We start from the raw sequence: 15387 nt of genomic DNA on the forward strand, positions 1-15387 counted from the left end.
CTTTTTCCACACTACAGGATCTCACTCTTGTGGGATTTGGTGCTGGCTACCAAAAGAACAGGGCAAAATTTGGGCAAAAAGAGCAACACTGAAAGCACAGGTACCACCCAGAGTTACCAGGGGCCAAAAAACTTGAGTTCCTTTGCCTAGAGAGTGTGCAACAAAGCACTGAATCGAGATGAACTGCTTCTCTTAAAGATCTACAGCTACTGTAAGAAAATGGGGAGGTATTTTTGGAATAACTTTTTTATGGAATAAGTCTTTTATGAAGAGGTAGTGCTTTTTTGGCTTTGGCACTGGGGATTTTGTTTTAATTCAGCCTGAATCCTGTGATGGGGTGAGTGAAGCTAAATGAGGTGGGTGCTTTTTGAAAGAAAAAAGCAGAACAGAGGCAGATGGTGAGGGGGAGAAAGTAAAATAGGAAACTTAAAACAAATATATTGTTAGAGATGCCATTTTTCTGTAGTAAAAATGCTTCAGCTTCTTGGTTTGATTGACTGTTCTTTTTATCTTTTGACTTCATGTTTTCTGCCTGTTTTATTGCATGTTAGGTACCACACAGCATAATTCAGTTTCTTTTTCATACAAAAATTATTAATTCTCTTCGGATATTATGATAACAGATAAAAGAAGGAAGTTGGGAAGCTCATGTGAAAGAATTTAAATGTGATGAATCATCCAACCTCAGCAGTGAACAATAAACATGAGGAATTCTACTTTGGTATTACGTGGATTAGGCTGCTCAAGGTGCAGTCAGAATGCAGGTCTTAGCTTCACTTTCGTTAAAATTGGCAGGTATGATTGTCCCTCTCTTGTTTAGATAAAACTATCCAAATATTGCTCGCTAACTTAGTCTGAGGTTTTAGTTATTATTTTAAAACACAGGCTCTGTCAGCAGGAGTGTGTGGAGGCGCCAAGGAATGCAGGTTTCTTATATATCACTGCTGAAGCACACTGTGACAACAGGGATTGCAAATTCTCACTGCATTTTCTTTCTCTTGGTGTCACTGATGTAGTATTTTCACAGGTAGGTCGCATTTCAAACACCTTTTGCTCGTCAGAGCAAAATTCTAGTTTTGTCTTTGAATCTGGCCTTTCAGAAGGTAAGATAACCACACAGTATTTTGGATATCCATCCCGCGAATTGCTGCTTGGGAAAACAGTCGATTTTTATTGTGCATATATAACTGAAGTTTGTTATTAAACAAATATTAAAAAAAATACTTGTTTATTTATTCCTCTGGGCTTCAGTGAAGGGCTGAGACCAGTTTTTACCTGAGCGCCACTGGCTGCTCCCTCAGGACAGGTTTCAAGCCACTGTCCTGTTTAACACTTAAAATCCTTTTTTTTGGACTTTTTCTTTAAAACTGGGGCGGGCCCCTCACGTCACCCAGGCGCCATCAGCGCGCGCCGCCGGTCACATGTCCTTTGTTTACCCCGGTCACAGCCGCGGTGGGTGAGGGACGGACAGACCGACCCCGACCGACAGACCGACCACCCAGCGGGGGGCAGCGGGAGATTGGCGTGGGGGAAAAAGGGAATGGCGGCGAGGAACGAGTGCACCCCGCAGAGACGCTGTGTGGGCTTGTCCCCTCTCGGGCGGTGTGAGGTGCGCTTGTCCGCCTTGCCAAGCAGCGAAAGGGGCTGGTGTGCCCTCAGGGATGCATGAGGCGGGAATGTCTGTGTCTGTATGTCTGTGTGTGTATCTGTCCTGTGAGGGGTGTGAGGCGCGAATGGGCCCTCCCGTTAGGAGCGGCGTGAGGCGAGAATGGAGCCTCCCACTAGGAGCGGTCTGAGGCGGGAATGGTCCCTCCCGTTAGGAGCGGCGTGAGGCGGGAATGGCTCCTCCCTCAAGGGCGGGGTGAGGCGGGAATGTCTCCTCCCCTCAGGAGCGGCGTGAGGCGGGAATGGCTTCTCCTCTCTCCTCTGGAGCGGCGTGAGGCGAGAATGGTCTCTCCTCTGCCCTCATGGGCGGTGTGAGGCGGGAATGTCTCCTCCCCTCTGGAGCGGCGTGAGGCGGGAATGTCTCCTCCCCTCAGGGCGGTGTGAGGCGGGAATGTCTCCTCCCCTCAGGAGCGGCGTGAGGCGGGAATGGCTTCTTTCTCCTCAGGGGTGACGTGAGGCGGGTATGGCCGCTCACTCCCGTCCGGAGCGGTGTGCGGGGCTGTCCCCGCTGTCCGTGGCCGTGTTCCGCCTGGAAGCGGCCCGGTTCTGTGCCGTTTCTCCCGGAGAGACACCGAGGGGATAGACCCGAGCGGGTGGGCGCGGGTCGGGAGCCGCCGGTGCGGGGCTGCAGCGGGTGCTTGACTTGCGAGGAGCCGAAGCTGTTCTGCCATCGGTTCTCGCTGTGCTGGCTCGGGACGCTGAGGTACCAGCTGTTGTTCTGAGCTGCCTTTCAATAAAGCCTGTCCTTTATTTTCAGGCTCAGCATGTCCCTCCCAGCAAAGAGATGTGGAAGGCCCCTAGTGTTGTCTTTTCTGGAAAACAAAAAGAGAAAGCGAAGTGTTGATAGAAGAAGGGGGAAAACAACAATTTACGTGGGAAATCACACTGACCGGTAGCTGACGCTCAAGGAGAAGTTGGATCTCAGAAATGACACAGAAGTCGCAGGGTTTTTACTGGGTATGTGAGTAGATTTTCACGATATTCCTGTTTGCTAATAACAAGTAAATAATTCTGAATGTTGACACCAATTGCATTTTTTCTTTCTAGATATGACAGCTAACACCTGTTAACATTTGGAATTTAACCAAGCTTATTTAAAATTCTTTTTCAGGTGTACATGTAACAATTACAAAGCTGTCAAAGCAGATAACAAACAATATTTTTTAAGCTATATGTCATTTGCTCTAACATTGAAAAGTAATAGCCAAAGTAGTTGAACAGGAGGAAGGTTTGGGGAATTTGAGATTCTTTTACTGTTTTAGTAGTTGAATGATAGGGATTAAAAAATTCCTTTACTGTGTTAAAAAGACAAATTCTCATGATAGAACTGCCCATGCCAGGGGGTTGGAACAAGATGATCTTTAAGGTCCCTTCCAACTCAAACCATTCTGTGATTCTATGAACCAACTTTCTTGGGATTTGGTCATGGACTGTATCTTTTTTATTTTTCCTCAGTTCAGTAAAAACGAAACAGAATACAAATCTGAAATGGACACTCAGGAGTGTCAGAGCAGTTCAGAGAGGATGGCTGAAGTGTGCAGTGGGATGAGTTGGTGTCAGTCAGTAACAAATGTTGAATTGTGAAGCCTCAATTTTGTGGGAGGCTTCAGCCTCTCCCTGTCTCTCCTAATTTGGCCCTGGTAGCTCCTTTTGTAATGAGTTTTGCTTCACAGCTTTCCTCAGCTGTGAGACTTTGCAAGATTCTGTGTTGCAGAACTTCTCTTCATCTTGAGTAAAGTGTTCTCTGAAAAGCCGTGTGATTGCTGTCCAGCTGGAAAGTGCAATTCCCTTGGGAAGCAAATAAACCATCTCCAGGGAAGGTCCTGCAAGTGTTAATGCTACAACTCACCATGGCAAAGGTGATCAGCTGAGGAGTTTCTTAGCAAGCAGGAAAGTGTGAGTTAAATTTAAAAGAAAAAAGGAAAGGGAAAAAAAAAAGCCTGATAAATATAACTTGCTTGGTAGGACAGCTTCCTGTTCCCTTCAAACAAATCAATTTTCAGTGCCTTGTTTTGACTAGTTGCAATTTTTAATTGGCTTAAAAGATTCTGCTTGTACTGCTTTTGATCTGTACTGTTCATAGTTTGTTTTTAATTAAAGAAAGGAGAAAAAAAAGAAAAACAACCACCCCCACCCCTGTCAAACCACAGTCTGTGGTTGTTTCACTAATGTGGCTTCAAAGGGACTGCAACACAGCTTTTCCTTACAGACAATTGAGTGCTTAGTGTCAGACAAATCATTTATTGTAATGCTGAATGCTGGTCTGTATTTCACTAGTGAAACCTCTGTTTGTATATCATAATACATAAGCTGTTGGTCTCTTTAGGGGTACTGCACATAGAAAAGCACAAATGCACTTACTGTGATATTTCCTCTTATTTCCAGGTTAGGAGATTGTATTAAGGGAGTGCACTTCCCTAGACATAATGAAACAATATGAATTTATTTCATGTTTAAGTGTTTGAATGTCATATTGTAACTGTTATTACTGTGTTGCTTTTCAGGGTGAGCAGCAAGAAGAAAATCAAGCTCTTGCATAACAATACTGGGGCAATTTTTGCTCCATTTTGATTTTGCTATGAGGATCTTGTGAACTGTAAAGAATTACTGTAAGTTGTGTGAAATTCTGTGTTGTGTTGAACAGCACATTAAACTCAATTACCTAAAGTTTTATTGTGTTATGTCAATGTTTAAGTGTGGAGTGGATTATTTCCCTGGAAGAGTCTGTAGAGAGTTCTCTGAGGGGCAACAAAAGAAGACAAGCTAAAGTGCTCATGGTATTGCTAAACTTAGAATTTGATAACTTTTTGTAGGTTATTTTAATGACTGAGTTCCTTACATTTTATTTAAAACTCAGAAGGGTTCTAGTGTCAGTTGCAGTATCAAGTGTGCTTCCCTCTGAATGTGTTTCTTGGAATGCTTCTCTTTAGGGAACAAATGTAACATATCCCGTGTATTGGAAGGGAAATGATGGGTAAAAATGCTGGACTGTAGATTGCATTGGTGCCTTTGAGAAAATGGGTAATTGAGATCAGCTACTGTGGTGCTTATCCAAAATCATCTGTCATTGAATCATTTGATGTCTGGCTTTGCTTTTGATAGTACATGAGCTGATAAGTGATGCATGTTAATTATTTTCTTGTGTCACAGAGATGGAGTAAGAGCAGTACTGGCAGTAACTGAAGTTCTACAGAACAGTGGTGGCACTGAATGTTTTGTAGTTACCAAGTGTGAGTAATCCTGGAGAGGTTTTGAACCAAGAACTTGAGGTTGGTGCAGCATTCAGGGTATTCAGTGTTTGGTTATCAGAAGCACAGAAACTTCCAGTGTTCTGAACTTTTTTTTCTTTAACCACACACTTGCATAAGCTTTCAGGTCTTGATCTTACAGTTTTCAAGCCAGCTGGGCTTTCCCACCAGCTTACACTGAGCAGCCTCACTGTGGGGAGAAATTCCCCTAATTAGATCATTCTAGTCTGCATTCAGTTTTTTAAATCAGCTACTGCACTGGCTGTGAGAAACTGCTGTTGCTCTTAAATATTATCATGAGGCTTTTGAAGTGTCTGAATTCAATGTTGCTTTATGAACCATAGATTCTACTGAATGTTGGACAGATAGATTTAAAAAAAGTTGAGAAGGCAGTTTTTTGAGACTTTCTCAAAATGAAAATGCCACTTGTTCTGTATTTGTGTTTTCTCTTTGCTCTGTACTTTTCAGGTTTTTCTTTGACCAAACAATGACTCATGTAAATAACTCAGATTAGTTTGGCTCATGGAAGGAGTGGGACTGGTGACACCTGTGCTCAGTGAAGCTCTCAGATTTTCAATTGTTGATGTCATTGCAGTGAGAAGGGAAGAGGACTCAGCCTGCTGTTACATTTTCCTCCAAAGTCCTCAAGATCTGAAGAATCCACAACTGCATATTCTCAGCCAGTTCAACCTCATTCTTGTGCCTTTTTAAATGCACACTGCAAATATTTCTATTATTTAATGACTTGCTGTTATGCAAGTAGAATAACACTGCCAGTACCTGATTTGTTGAGTTGCACTCACTGTGTAAATTACTGGTAGAAGGATTATTCTTGTTCATAGTACTGAAATAGAGCACAACTCATCCCTTACTAAGGCTTCCTCCAAACCTCCCATGACACTGGCACTTCATGCTGAAGGAAAACCAAGAGAAAGAAGACTTCTAAACATTTCCCTTTGTAGTGTTACAGTGTGACAGGTGATGTATTTGGGTTGCTCTATGAGCATACACTTTTGAATATCTGACTTCTGTAGAGCAGAATATGATCATTGCTGTTTTCCAGTAAAGTTAGCAGAATGGTGAATGGAAATGATTCTGGAACAAGATTCTTTCTTCTGATGGATATGATAAACAGTGGCTCTGCTTTAGTCAAAATGGCCAAGTCAGGCTTTCTGCCCCTGTTGGTCTGTAAAAATTGTGGAATTTGTCTATGTTCAGATGTCAGAACTAAACCCATAAGAATTACTTACCCTCTTGTTACATTGATACATTAAAAATGTGATTTAGGAGAATTACTTTAAGCAGAATCATAAGTTGTGCTGTTGGCAATACTCAATACTTAGGGCATAAACCTATAATGTTGAATTACAAATAAATACAGGAAATGCAGGAATAAGGTATTTGTTGTTCTTTTTTAGGACAGCTTCCAAAAGCCATGGGCAGAAGAGGATCTGTGATGGAAGTGTAGGAATGCCCTGGTGAATGTGCAGAGTGTTCTGTGAGAGCCATTGCAGGGCTGCCAGGGTAACAGTGCCTCTGCCTTCATCTTCCAGCTCCCACAGCTGCTGCTGCTCTGCCCTTCTCCTTTCCAGTGTCCCCACAGCCTCTGGCACACTTTGAGTCCGTGTGATAACCAGGAACTCACCTAAACACACCCTCAGAAGGGTGGGACCTTTGACTTTTCGTTTTTATTTTTTATTCCTGTCACTGCTTTCATGTGGTTTGTTCTGTCACACCAGGGAGGTGCTCTGAGGCTGGGAACCAGTGGCAAGCCCAGGAAATGACAGCAGCACTGCAAGCTTGGGATTGAGCTGTGGGCTGAACATTGATCTGGGATGTGAAACACCTTTTCACCTTGTAGGCATGCAGAAAAGCACTGAGGAAAAAGCTGATCCAGCTGTTCAGATTATTATGTCAAATTATTCTGGGATCTTAGGCAAATAATACCTATTTTTGGTGACAAATGTAAAGCCTATTGAGCACTAGAAATAGGATATTAAGGGTTTAACTTAAAATTATGAGCTTCCAGAATGCTGATTTTAGGAACTTTTTTCTTCATTTGCCTATTCTGCCTCATATCTTCCTAATAATAAAAAAACCAACAACGAGGTGTTAAGAGGAAAAAAAAAAACTTTGTGATGATACTTAGTAGGTGTTTGAAATTCACTTGTTTCAAATTTTGATTACTCTTTGATATCAGATCTTTGTGGTGTAAAATAGCAAAGGTGAGTTCCAAGCTGCAGGGCAGTATTGATGTGTTTAATTGATGTGTTTAATTGGTGAGTTGACACCAGGTGTTCTCAGAGAGTGTGAGTTTTGTTTTTAAAATTCTGTATTGGGAATTGAAAGAAAAAATATTTTTAGATACAAAAACGTGTCTCTTTTGGATGTCCAGTGATCCTCTCTCCTTCCCTGCTTCCATCCATCCTAATCTTGCTTTATTCAGTTACAGCTGTGAGTGATGTTTTTCTTCCCCTCTTGTGCACTAAAACCCTGCCTCTGCAATTACTGCTGCTGTTTTATTGGGGGAAAATTGCCTTTCAGTCTTTTCTTACAAAGGAAGAAAATTAATGGAATGAGATTTTCAGCTGCATTTACATCTCTGGGTTTGTGTAAAGACTGAACAGAATCACAGATTGATAAACTGAGGGAAAAATGTTATCTGTGGAAGGAATTGAGGACTGATTCTGGTGTTAATTATAGGGAGCATGTTCTTACCTGTATTTGCTTTTTTCTTTAATCAGAATGGAGCAGAAATCAAAGAATGAGAGTGCATAAATCATGGGACATTACAGAAACACATTTTGTTGTACAGGGGCTGTTAGGAGACTTGAAAAGCCTCTGAGGTAGTGGGCTACAGTTGCTGTATTTGAGTTTTGTCACACTGACACAAACTCAGTTCTTAATGCTGCCTTCAAAGCTTGGCCAACCTCAGAGGGAGCCAAAACCCCCTGTTATGGAATTAAGAAAGATACCTTTATATTGAACACCATTTCCCTTAAAAGCTGCAGAAAGTAAAACACACAAAAAGGTCAGGCAGGAAGACCATCACTGACACCAAACTTGCAAATAAAATAATTTCTGCAGAGCTCTGTACCAGTATATGACAAAAATGGAATGATGTGTCACAGGTCAGTTTGCAGAATTGTGCTTACATCAATAATCTATCTGATTGCTGCAAATAACTTCTTACTAAGTGTTTTCTAGAGAGGAAAACAGCCTTATTAAGTAAAATAAAGGCAATTTGAGTGAAAAGTGCCATTAGGGATCTGATGAAGGAAAATACAAATAGTCCCTTGAAACTGATTAGGAGAAAGTTAAAAATTCATTAGAATCCTGGAGCTGCCAACACACTAATGAAGTTGTTGGATTGCTGAGCTTCTCAAGTCATGCCCAGCACTGACCAGCCCCAGGGCAGGGCTTGTGTAGCTGCTCTATTTACAGACAGCTTCTAAATTTAATAGTGGTTTACAAATATATTTTGGGTTAGAAACTTTAATGGTGATGTGTGAAAGTTGACTGATTTTATGTTTGTGTCCTTGTGTTTGTGAGCTGCAACCTCCTAATATTTCTAATCTATTTTAAACTCTCAGTTTCTGGTTTATTTCTATCTAAGAATCCTGTTAGAAGGTGGCTGGATTTTATCTGCAAAGCTTTTGCACTCTGCAAGTTTCAGGTGGCACAAACAGCTTGTGAGAAGTCAAAAAAGTCCTGTAGTTCTGTAGCTGATGCTGTGCTCTGCTGTGAACTTGATGCATGTTGCTGTTTTTCTCTAATGCTGCAGTCCATCCTCAGAAAAGCTTTAAGTGCATTATAAAATTGTAATGTATTATGGTCTAGATATTAATTATACATATAGGAATGTTTCTCTTCATGTTAACTTTCTATTATTTCTACTGAGCAAACTTTGCTTTTCTGTTGTTTGGGATTTGTTTTGTTTAGCCACGTGTTCAGGGGAGGTTTGGACATTGGGCAAAGATTCTTCCTGCAGAGATCAGGAAAAATCTTTTGTGTGCCAGGGAACGGGCACAGCCCCAGGGCTGCCAGAGCTCCAGGAGAGCTGGGACAGCTCTCAGGGTGGGATTGTTGGGTGTCCTGAGCCACAGGTTGGGCTGTGCTGATCTCTGTGGGTGTTTCCAGCTCAGGATATTCTGTAATTCCTTCTCCCAGTTCTGCTCCTCACTCAGTGATTTGATGAAGTGAAAAGCTGTGTTGCTGACTGCAGTGACTGTAACAACCACCAGCAGATTATTCCACATCCCTCCTGTGTTCAGTTCTGTCTCTCTCCACACATTCAGCTCCCCTGGCTGCAGGGATGCCCCACAGGAGGCCCTGGATGGAATAGGGGGCACTTGGAAACTCTGCTGAGAAACTCTGGGTCCTCATCACAGGTGGGTTGTTTGTTTGTGCTTGGAATACAGTCTGTGCATCATTCCTTTTGTCAGACTGAAATGAAAATAGAGTATCAAATTAAGCACAGGCTAATTCAATTAGCAAAATAAATTGAGGTGGAGGAGATGGGTTTTGAAGAAGCCAAGTCCTCAGCAGAGATGGATTCCTGTGTTGAACATGTGTCAGTAATTACTGGCTCTGAGCATCAGCAGCTTCTGCTCACAGACTGTGCTGGCTGTTCCTTCCACAACCCCGTGGTGGCCTTGGACTGATGAGACTCAGCTTCATTTTTGTGCTCCTGATTGAGGTTTTGTGGTGCCTGTGTGTTGGAGTTCTGAATATCTGCTGAAGGGAACTTTGTTCCTCATGTGTGGTTCTGTTTTCCCCAAGGCTCTCACCTTTACAGTGCTGATTATGCATCACTCAGGTGAATGTGTGGAAGTGAGTGACATCTTTCTGCCTCAATATTCTATATTTGCAGTAGATATAAATTGGTTTTCATTGATTTTTTTTTTCTTCTCTCCCTGTGTCAAAAAGACTTTGGTATTGATATTTGGGCAATATTTCTTTTTTTTTTTAAAGGTAATCTCAGACCTGTCTGTGCTGTCCATTTTGTATTGCAAAGCATGTTAACATGAGTCTGAATTTTGAAAAGATTCCTGTCTCTCCTGTCAGAAATGTTTGTATTCTCCCCTTGCCCTTCTGGAGGTTGCTTGAACACCTTGTGATTTGCACAGGACTCCAACAGAATCTGTCCACCACGACATTTGTTTGGGTTTTTTTTCCTAAATGATTTTAAACAGCTATGTGTTGTTCAAATATATTCCCCTCACAGAAAGTTACACTATTGGCCTTTCTCTCTCTTTTATCAAAACCTTAAATGCTTTATGTTTTAAAGATTAGCTGTAAACTTCCTTCAGTTTCATAGAAAAAACAATTAAATACGACAACCATTCTGAATATTTTGAGATTTATTAGGAAAATGAGAAAATCTTTGGGGCCAAACCTGAGACTGAATTACTTCAGTATCTTGTTTTGTCTTCAGGAAGGACATTCCCAAGCAGCTCCACCTTATGCCAGTGCTACAAATGCAGCTGTGCAAGGCTGGTTCTTGGGAGATTTTGGTATAAACAGAGAACAGAGGTTGATTCTTGTGTTGGAAGATTCCTAACAGGGATGGAAAATATCCTATTTTAAGTTGTTCAGGCTTTGGCTACACATTAAAAATCCCAATGCTAAATACTTTATATGGATGTGAAAAGCAGTGCTGCTGTCATCGTATTCCTTATAGGATCTTTCTTTGTGTGCTTTGAATTCAGCCAGTTTCTTTATAGGATATTACAATATCTGTTTATGGAACATGAGGTTGTTCTCACAGTGCTTTTGCCTTATTGCATTATTTCAATAACATTTGTCTCTAGTGAAAACAATTGCAATTTCTGAACCTTTGTGTAATAGCTTTTCATACCTCAGTATCTCAGTAACCCTATTCTGAAGTTTGCTTTGTTCTGCACTTTTCCTGTTGGACACAGAAATATTTCAAAGACAGATATAAAGAAAAGTATGTCTTTACTTTTCACTATTACTTTCTTTTTGGCTCTCTGTTGGCTGAGGAAAAGGCATTTATTTTAAAACAAACCCAAACCAAACTGATTTTGATAAAAACTTCATTTCACCTTGAAATGACAAATTTCAATTAAAAGACTCTGTCACAAAAAGAATATTTGAAAGCCTTTTTTTTCTTATTGATTCTTGTTAGTTTACACTTGGTACTGGATTTGATTTACCTTTGGTTATGTTTCATGTAGTTAATTCAAACAGAGTTGCTGCACATTTCTTGATCCAGCAAAGAGGATGAACATTCCAATGCAGAAAAGGCAAAAGAACTTGGAGAAAATTCTTGCAGTAGAATTGTGGCTCATAACTGATAGCACTTCCTAATGATCAGCATTAAATCCAGTGAGTGCTGCACTGCTGAGATCTGGTCCTGGTGATGCTTCAGGACTTCACTGTGTAGAACTCTTGGTTAGAAATGGGTAACAAAACTTCAATGCTTTTGAATCATCAGGTCCAATTTTAAACATAAAATAGAAGCCTGAAGAATAATTAACTATTTCTTTGGCAAAGGGCTGGCTTGCAAAGCAAGGGGGGTTTGCATTTCCCGTTAACAGACACTGCTGCTGCAGCTTCTGAAAATCCTTTTGTGGTAAAAAAAATTAATTCCAGTGTAGAGTTCCTTTGTGAGGATGACCTGGGAGAGTGGAAGGGATGCTCTGTGCAAGGATTTGGGGCTGTGCCTTTGTCCCTTTGGTCACTGTGAAGTTCCAGCATGCTCACCTCCCCCAACTGCTTGAGGTCAGTTGTGTAATTGCTCTTTGCAGATAAGAATTAATTAGCCTGATTATTTTTCATCGCTTTTGGATGGCTTCCCCACCTGGAGAGGAGCAATTCCTCTGTGGCAGGGAGTGATTGCTGAGCCAGAAGCTTTGTGCCTTGCACTTGTGAGAAGTGCTGACTGGTTCTCTGGGCTGTGTGAGGAAGCAGGCAGCCTGTGGATAGAATGCAAAGGTAATAAAGCAGTTCCACAAAGGAGCTGGCCAGCCCAGTGAGCTGCTGGGTGGCTTTGGCTTGGGCAGTGCCCTTCTCTCCCAGTCAATAGCATGTGAACAAGTGGCAGCTCAGGTAGCTGTGTTTGCCCTCCTCACTGTTCCTTCTACAAAAAATGTGGTCTGGATGTCTTAGGTTTTTAAAGAGTATTGCACTTTACAGCTTTATTCCTTAAAGAGGTGTGAAAGTCATCCATAAAGGAAAAAATGCTAACATTTGAGGTATAGGGGGTTATTTTCTCCTGTTATTATTAAAGTCACTTCAGAAACTGGCTGGGTGTATCTGGAGAGCTTCCCACCATCCCAGGCATTTGCTGGTTTCAATATTTTGCAGCAATTACACAGTGCTTTTGTAACACTTTCCCCTTGACCAAAATGCATTTGTGAGAGAATGACTAAATCCCAGCACGAGTCCTGCTAAGTTTTACACACCTTGTTAAATTTAAGCATGTGAAGAGCTCCAGGATAGTTCCTGGGATTACTCAAAAATGTGCCTGTGGGTTTGAGGCTCTGCTGGAGGAAGCTGTTACTGCTTACAAGGGGCTTCTCACCTTGGGAAAGGAAAAATGTGCTTGTGAGGTACAGGGATACTAATATGGGAAATCTTTCTTCATTCACTTGCACAGGGTCTGGTATTTGGAGGGCTCATTTTGTTATACATGAATGTTATTGAAGTGGTTCTGACAATTAGCTTTGTAGGATTTTGTTTACTAAAAATCAAATCTCACTGGAAGCCTGGGACACTTGCTGTAATAAAAAGATTATGGATAGCTCCTGATAGCTTTTAAAAGCTGTTTAATTGCTGGTTGTGTCAAAGTAAGCAATTAAGGTCACTTAATCTACTTGATTATTCATCATATTCCTCTAGTAGTACTCTGTGCCTGGGATCCATGAAAATGCATCTTGAGAAGCTGCTGCACTCATTCATAGCCCTCAGGACAGGGCACATGTAATAAAGAAAACTTCATTCTGTGGCAGTGCAAGCAGCTGTGAATGAATGCCCTGGTGGTGCTACAGCAGGAGCTTCAAGGAAAAATGAGAAAATCTGAAACTGTGTAGTCATTTAAAGGCAGGTTGGTGACATAAACCAGTATGAATGGATTAGCTCTTAGATGGTACTTACACATTTCTATGAACCTCAGGCCAGACTGGTTTAAGATTAGATGGTACAGGTGCTTCATTTCTGATGCAGTCAGATGCTGCTGCATAATATGGTGGGGACTGGATAACATTGGGTTACTTGGCATGAAGTAGAAAAATGGAAGAAATGCTTTGAGAGCTTGTTTAGTGCCAATGGCCATTGCAGAAGGTCGTTGGGATGATTAAATCTTGGTCAGTAGCTTCATTCTGTCCTGAGTAGTTAAGGTGGATGTAAGCAGACAGAGAAAAAGGCCTTTTGCATTCAGTCAGCTGGCAGGAGAAAAACCAATGTGAAAGAGGATTATCTGCAGTGCAGCTCTGACATCAGGGCCAGGTTTTGTTCCACAAGTGGATTTTTGGGGAACCCAGAGACCCAGAACAGAGAGAATGTTGTGTCAGTGTGAGCTGCTCACCACATGTTGCTGCTCTGTGCAGCACAGACCTGGGCAGGTCAGGGTGACCTGTCCCTGTGCTGTGTGATCACAAAGGAAGTGACTAAATCTGCTCCAGTTTAGGAAAACATGGACAGAAGGATCTCAGCTGTCCTCTTGAAATGAATGGAGCTTCTGACAAAGGGCTCTGGTGTTTGCTCGTGCAAAAGCAAACAGCCCTGCTGCTGTTCTGTTCCTTTCACAGAGCAGCTTAGTGATGGTGGGACCCTTGGAAAGAAATTTCAGTGCAGACAGATTGCAAACCTTCAGCATTCCATGTCAGTGTTCTCTGTGGTGTTCTGTATGAACAGGACAGGATCTGGATCAGCTCTGTGAATTCAGTACTGCTGGTTATTAATGAATTAATACAAATGAAGAAAGCTGTGATTCACATAACGCTGAAGTAGCAGCAGCACTTTTGAGTTCTGCAAACTGAGCAACCATCAGGGTGGTGAAAAGTGCTGCTGGCCTGATGGAGCTTCACCTGGCTGCTCTCCCATCCTGCCAGTTTTCTCCCTCTGCAGGCGTGGGGTGTGTTAGGAGATGGCAATCCATGGGTAGTTCCAGCCAGCAGGGCCCTCAGGATCCCAAAGCGATTGTTAGCAAAGCAGGCACAACATTTCTGTTGCCAGCAGAGCCAAGGGATAAAAACAAGCTGAGAATCAGGGAGTCATAACTGCCTCTCTGATGCTCCACATTTGCTGTGCCAAACATATGTTGGTATAGAAGAAAGTCTGATTCTAAATACCAAAGTGTGGGCAAGATTTAACTAAAGTTTCTGTAAAAGAAACCAAAGCTCTAAACTGTTGCTATATTTTACTGCATCTGCTGTGCATATGAGATTGTATAAATGGACTGAACCAGTATGGAATTATGTTGTAGCTGCCTATAAAATTGCTGATACAATCCTAAGGGTAAAACTAAGGTTTGCCATCACTTTGCAGGTAGCAGGCACCATATTCTGTTCCTAAGCATTCACAAAATAGTTCTACAGTTGAAGATCTGTTGACTCAAATGTGCAAACCCAAAAGTTTCAATTTCAACTTTACTGCTCGATGTTTGTTAGCAGGCTGACTGGTTTTTGGCTGAAGTGTAAAAATGTTTAATGTCTTCTGAATTCACAGAATGGTTTGGGTCAGAAGGGACCTAAAGTTCATCCCCCTGCCATGGGTAGGAACACCTTCCATCAGACCAGGCTGCTCCAAGCCTCATCCAACCTAGCCTTGAACACACCTGGGCAGTTATTTTTATTTATTAATAATTGTGAGCTTCAGTACTGTAAAAACCCCAAACAACACAACCCTTTTCTCAACACACCATGGTGAGTTTATGGAGCTGTTACGGTGAACGTTTGCAGTGCATATGTTGGTAAATAAGCATGAATACATTTTAGCACTCTCTTCACAGTTTATAGCCAAACGTGTTTAACTGTTTACTTTTCAGTTTTGACAGTGCCTGGTCCCTGGAACAATGAGTATTTGGATCAGGTATAATATTTTCATTGCAGATGCTGTATTTGTTGAACTCTGTAAAATTAATGCCATCTCTTTTGGTAGCCTGTGCCATTTTCAGGTCAGACCGATGCTGTGGGTTCTCAGTGAGTGTTTCCATGCTGTGACCTGTGCAGTGACACCCAGCACTCGGTGTCTGGTGCTGTGTCAGGTCACTCCCTCCTTGTACCCGGGTTCCTCTGAGGAAACTGGGGCTGAGCCGAGCTGTGTGCAGACACAGCCTGCCCTACCTGCAACTGCACATTTGAAACACTCTGCTGATTTTCCATGGATGTTACAAAACTCTGACAAGGTGGAGTTACCTTTAGGTTTAACATCACCCTCACAAGGCTGTCAGATCAAACTTTAGTTTTAGTTATATTTTTATAATTTGTTAATAATATGGTATTTTGAG

General features: G+C 41.9%; 1 long non-coding RNA gene across 1 annotated transcript; it reads left to right on the forward strand.

Annotated features, from left to right (window-relative positions):
* The first annotated feature begins 1388 nt into the window (after positions 1-1388).
* On the forward strand, positions 1389-8781 carry LOC135455235 (uncharacterized). The gene is made up of 3 exons (XR_010442292.1): positions 1389-1609; positions 2423-2622; positions 3380-8781. It is a non-coding gene; the product is annotated as an uncharacterized LOC135455235 (long non-coding RNA).
* The last annotated feature ends 6606 nt before the right edge of the window (positions 8782-15387 follow it).

The sequence above is a fragment of the Zonotrichia leucophrys genome, chromosome 18, assembly GCF_028769735.1.
Source record: "Zonotrichia leucophrys gambelii isolate GWCS_2022_RI chromosome 18, RI_Zleu_2.0, whole genome shotgun sequence".
NCBI classification, from domain to species: Eukaryota; Metazoa; Chordata; class Aves; order Passeriformes; family Passerellidae; genus Zonotrichia; species Zonotrichia leucophrys.